This window comes from Dama dama, chromosome 12 (assembly GCF_033118175.1).
Source record: "Dama dama isolate Ldn47 chromosome 12, ASM3311817v1, whole genome shotgun sequence".
NCBI lineage: Eukaryota > Metazoa > Chordata > Mammalia > Artiodactyla > Cervidae > Dama > Dama dama.
The window spans coordinates 88,601,108-88,607,174 of NC_083692.1; the positions used below are offsets into that span (position 1 = coordinate 88,601,108).

The 6,067-nt window shown below is 40.3% G+C and overlaps 1 non-coding gene across 1 annotated transcript; it reads left to right on the forward strand.

Annotated features, from left to right (window-relative positions):
• The first annotated feature begins 316 nt into the window (after positions 1 to 316).
• On the forward strand, positions 317 to 388 carry TRNAQ-CUG (transfer RNA glutamine (anticodon CUG)). Its single transcript has one exon. It is a non-coding gene; the product is annotated as a tRNA-Gln (tRNA).
• Positions 389 to 6,067: the final 5,679 nt, after the last annotated feature.

Sequence of the window (6,067 nt, forward strand, 5' to 3'; positions counted from 1 at the left end):
TAAGGGGAAGTACTTCCGGGGACGGCGCCCCGCCCCTCAGCCCAATAAAGAGGGCGTGCGCAAGTTTGGTATCTGTCGTCCAAGTTTCCCAGGTTTGGAGGGGTTTCGCGTGGCTTAATGAGCACTGTACTCCCGGCTTACCTCACTCATAGAGGCTGCTCTCCATACGTAATAGTCGCTCCCTCACTCCACTCGCCGCTATTCGGGGAAGCGGGGCACTGGAGAGCGCTTCAGCATAGCCTCTGGTTGTCGGTTTGTGGATGGGGGTGGGGTTCTCTGAGCATTAGAGAGCCGAAGGCAGTGCTGTGAGCGTGGCGGTTCCATGGTGTAATGGTTAGCACTCTGGACTCTGAATCCAGCGATCCGAGTTCAAATCTCGGTGGAACCTGCATTCCTCTAGCTTTTGGTTTAGATTTTGTTTTTTCTTTGGCCACGATTTTATAAGTCCTGTACTTATTCACAAGGTGACTCTTGTACACCTGCGGGGTATATGTGTCCTTGAACTAACTAGGGAGGGAATGTCACAAAACTCAGTTGCCTAGGAAGACCACGTACATTTCCTTCAGTTCTGTACTGTTACCTAGGTGTCTCCTAAGTATCCTCGACACTTAACCCGTTTTGTTTTTTTAACCTCGGCCGTCTTCTAAAGCTTCCATGAAAAGTTGATTCCTTTTGCTAGAATTTGCAACCTCCAACTTCATACGAGGGCAGGCACTTTCCACTTCTTCTCTCCAGAAATCTCTCAAACTGTCTCCAGATGTATTCACAGAACCTCGCCCACCCTCCTCATCAAGATTCATCAAGAACTTCTTGAACCCTATTTGTCATCCTTTAAGCTGAAACTGGTTACATAATTATTTTCTTTAACATGCAGAGCAAAGGATGACAATTTCCATTTTTGTAGAAATGTGGATGTGGAGATTCAAGTGATTTGCCAAAGATAACACAGCAGGACCTCCCTATATGTGAAGAGACTTACTATGGCTCAGTGGTAAAGAATCTGCCTGCCGATGCAGGAGATTCTGGTTTGAACCCATCCCCTGAAGGAGGAAGTGACAACCCACTCCTGAAAAATCCCATGGACAGAGGAGCATGGTGGGCTATCCAGTCCACGGGGTCCCAAAGAGCGGGACACAACTGAGTACACAAGCACTGTATTTATGCCAAAAAGCTTTTCCCACTTACTGTCAAACCTTACTACACCTATGTGCAATTTAGAGTTTTCATCAAGGGTGCCTGTAGTAAGTAGAATAAAGGCTTCCCCAGAATGTCCATGTCCCAATCCTTGGGACCTGTGAATAAACTAGATTATGTGGCAAAGGGGAATTAAGGTTGCAAATCAACTGACTTTAAAACAGGATAATTATCCTTGGAGTCTCCATGTGGGCCTAATGTCCTCTCAAGTGTCCTTAAATGTGGAAAAGGGAGGTCAGAGTGCTGTGGTGTGAGAAGGCCTCAACTGGCCCTTCTGGCTTTGAACATGAAGAAACGGGACCAGGAGCCTAGGAATGCAGAGGCTTATAGAAGATGGAAAAGGCAAAATATAAATAAGAGGAGATGGAAAAGGCAAGGAAACTGAGTCTTCCCTAAGGTCACCAGAAAGAACACAGCCCTGCTGATATCTTGATTTTAGCCCAGTGATAACCCATGTCAGACTTCAGACCTATAGTACTATAAAATAATAAATTTCTGTAGTTTTAAGTCACCAACATTGTGGTAATTTGTTACAGCAGCAATAGAAAACTAATACAATGCCATTTTCAGTGCTTTCCAAAGCAGTATATAGCAACAGAAGGTTTACTAAAGGATCAATAACAGTTCTGAAGGAGTAACTAATGAGCAGAATGAGCAATTCTGGCAACAAATGCCACACTTCAGAGGGACTGAGATAATTAGGAAGAACTCCCTGGGGACTTCCCTGGCAGTACAGTGGCTGAGATTCTAAGCTCCCAGTTCGGGGACCTGGGTTGGATCCCTGGTCAGAGAACTAGATCCTACATGCTGCAACTAGGAGCTCACATACCAAAACTAAAGATCCGAATGCCATAAGGTAAACTGAAGATCCCATGTGTCACAACAAAGACCTGGTGACCTGATGCAGTCAAATAAATAGTAAAAACAAATGAACAAAAAAAGAACTGCCTGGAAGAGGAGCTAGCATTGACTCCTGAAGGAAGAAGCAAGCAAGGAAGCTCATTTGGGGAAGTGGAGAAGATTAGATGATAAGAGCATGTTAAGTAAGGCCGTTAATGCCAGAGAAATAATCATGAACTTTTCCCCTTAAGTCATTATTTCTCAATGTGCATCCTGAGAAGGTCAATAGTATTCCTCAAAGGAAGGATTTCATGCTCAAATAGATTGAAATGCACTGTACACTGTCTCTCCTATCTTAGACGGTCCCCTAAGACTCTGGTGTTTTAAAGTCTAAATATCCCCCTCTGAAGGAAAAAAATTTTATCTGTATGAAACACAGCATTTCTCAGATTCACCTGTGAACAAAAAAGAACAGAGTATCATTCATCATTCATTTACACAAGGATTAAATCACAACCCATTGCAGTCACCCACAGTGCCAGAGTGCATCCTGAGGAGAATTTAAGATGGAAAAAACTGGATAAGTCATTCTGTGCTTTGGACAAACAGCCCCTAGATAGTTAAGATGCTTAAGATAGTTAAGCATAGTTAAGTTTTTTTCCCATACAGAAGTTTTAACTTTTTATTTACTCAAATCTTTCATAGTTCTTTGGTTTCTGAATGTTGCATTTCACATAAGAAAGCTTCCTCTCCACACAAGATTTTTTCAAAAAACTTATTTCTTCAAATATTTTGAAAACTTTTTTCTCCATCTGAATTTTATGTAAATTGAGGGTGAAGTAGGGATCTAAATTAGTTATTTCCAAATGGATAGCCAGTTGTTTCAACGTCATTATTTGAAAAATCTTTCCCCCACTGTTACAAATGTCTAATTTATTATAAATAAATTTCATACATATAAGTCTATTCTTTAATCTTCATAATATACCTCTGACAGCCAGACAGAAACACTGCTCAGATGTCCCTTCAAGAAAGAGGCTACTGGGGACTTCCCTGTGGTCCAGTGGCTAAGACTCTGTGCTCACAATGCAAGGGGCTCAGGTTCAATCCCTGGTCAGAGAACTAGATCCCACATGCCACAACTAAGAGTATGCATACCACAACTAAAGATCCTGCTTGCCAGAACTAAGACCCAGTGCAACCAAAGAAATAAAAATAAATATTAAGAAAGAGTCTGTTGTGAGAAGTGTAGTTAGCTGATGGTCTCCAGTTGCCACACCTCCAAGGCCCACACTCTCTCTGGACTGTTCCCAGACAAGGACTGAGCACCTTTGGGATACTAGAACTGGGCCAGTTCTATCCAAAATGAGATTCTTCTAATGGGCACTCTTCTTCTAGATCTCTCCATTGCACTGAGATTTTCTCAGAATTGCGTTATAGTCCAAGGTTCTTCCTATCCAATCCTCCTTCTTTCCCACTCTCCTCGCATAGGTATTGAACCTAAATTGTGGTCTGAATGCCCTGCTTCTCCCTTTTGTCTTTCCCCCCCAAATGAATTCTTTTGCTTCTAATTCACCGGGTCATCTTCCAGAGGACCTGACCCCGATAACAGTCCCATTGGTCAACTTTTCTCTTCCTATGCCGATACCACATTGCTGTATCACGACTTTGCGGTCTATTTTGACGTTTCAGTGTGGATTTTGTTTTCGTTTTTTGGCTGCACTGGGTCTTCATTGCTGCGCAGGCTTTTTCTCTAGCTGCGGTGAGCAGGGGCAACTCTTCATGGCAGAGCTCAGGCTTCTCATTGCCGTGGCTTCTCTGGCTGTAGAGCAGAGACCCTAGGCACGGGAACTCAGTAATGGCGGCTCACAGGCTTAGTTGCTCTGTCAGGGTTTTGATTAGGGTTTCACTACTGATCATTAAAAATACCTTTTTCAGAAATGAAAGAATTTGCACAGGATATCCAAAGATATGAGATTCTGCCTATAATGATGCAAAAGAGGGAGATCTAAGGCTTAATAACTATTGGAAGAATGATCAGTAGAAAGGGGGAAAGGATAAAAAACAGAGAGCAAAAATGTTGACATTAATTTCAGGCATGCCTAACTTTAACAGCTGGTAAGAAAACCAAAAGGAAGTACCCAGTAAGAAGCCTAGAAATATAGATTGAGAAATGTCTTGGCCCTAGAATATATAGAAGAAGCAAATTCTGGAATGTATCTCATCTTCCACAGCCTGGGAACAGCTCTAAATGATTATTGAAAACAAACTGGGAACTGATAGGCCTGTGTTTAAACTCCAGGTCAGCCATTCACTTGTTGTACCACTTTTAATAATTTACCTAATCCCACTAAAGCTTCATTCCTTGTCTGCAAAATGGGGACAAATGTGATTGAAATAGTATAAGTATAGCTTGCACCGTACCTGGCACATAGCAAATGGTCATTAATGCACTGGGTCTCAACTGGGGTCAGTTTTGACCCCAAGAAATTTGAATATCTGGAGACCATTTTGGTGTATACTTGGGAAGCACCCCTGCCATCCTGTGGGTAGAAACATTCTATATCAGGATGTCTCCCCCACAACAAAGAATTATCTGGCCCAAAATATCAATAGTGCCAAGGCTGAGAATCATGAGTTAATTATAAGGATTATCCAGAGGCCAGGCCAAGACCTTTAATGGGAAAAGGGCAGGATGCAGTGAGCATCACCTCTCCATCCTGCCTCCTTTTAGAAAAGTTGAACATATCCCTCAAACATCAGAAAGGATGTCCAAGACAGACATACCTCTCTTCATAAAGCAGAGCCCAGGGACCCACAAACCTGATACAAAACACTTCCATGTGAGAATCCTATTCGTTAAGTAAACAGAGCTCAGTTTTCTATTTCTTGGCCCAAAAGGATTTTTACAGTGTCATTCAATTTGTAACTATTTGTTAAACCCTACGTATCAGTTTTATGCACGTTTTTGTAATGACATTAGGTTTGCTTCACCAATAAAAATAATTTTTTGAGAGATAAAAGTAAATAGACCTAATGAAGTGATGAGATTTGTTTTCTGTGCTTTTTGTCTTTTCCACTGAGTATATTGTAAGGTAACAAATTATGTACAAAACCAGGAAATTCTCAACTTTGATTCTGATTATAGTCACTAGAGCACCAACTAGTCTTAAAGAAAGAAATAATTTTAAAATATTTATTTATAAACATGTATTCTATATTAAAATATATAGGTAGAATATATGTATATTACAAATGGCTTATTATTTATAACCAAATGCTAGGTGGCTCCGCATAGATTTTTTTTCCATATCATGAAATCTGAATTAGAATAACTTCTAACTTTTATTTTAACAGTTTACTCTTCACATATTCTTAGCCTTTTAGGTTTGGTACTCATAGATTATAAATCATACAGCACAATCATTTTTCAAAAGTCAAAAGGAAGGACACCAAGAGAGTGAAAAGAACCTGTAAGAATGGAGAAAATACTTACAAAATCAAATATATGATAAATGATTAATATCCAGAATATATAAAGAACTCTGACAGCTCAACAATAACAAAGAAACAACCAAAGTCAAAAATGGGCAAAGGACTTCAATAAACATTTTCCCAAAGAAGATTTATGAATCACCAATAAGCGCGTGAGAAGATGCTGAACCTCATTAGTCATTAGGGAAATGCAAATCAAAACCACATGAGATACCACTTCACACTCAAAGGATGGCTTTTATTAAAAAAACAAAATGAAACAGAAATAAGAAGTGTTGGAGAGGATGTGAAGTAATTCGAAACCTATACATTGCTGATGAGAATGTAAAATAGTACAGACTCGTGTCAAACAGTTTAGTGGTTCTTTTAACAATTACACTTACAATTACTATATGATACAGCAATTCTACTTCAAAAAAGTGAAAGCAGAGACTGAAACAGATACATGTACACCAACATTCACAGCATGGCCAAAAGCTGGAAACAACACAAGTTGCGTCACAGAGGAATGGATAAGCAGAATATGTTTTATACTAAC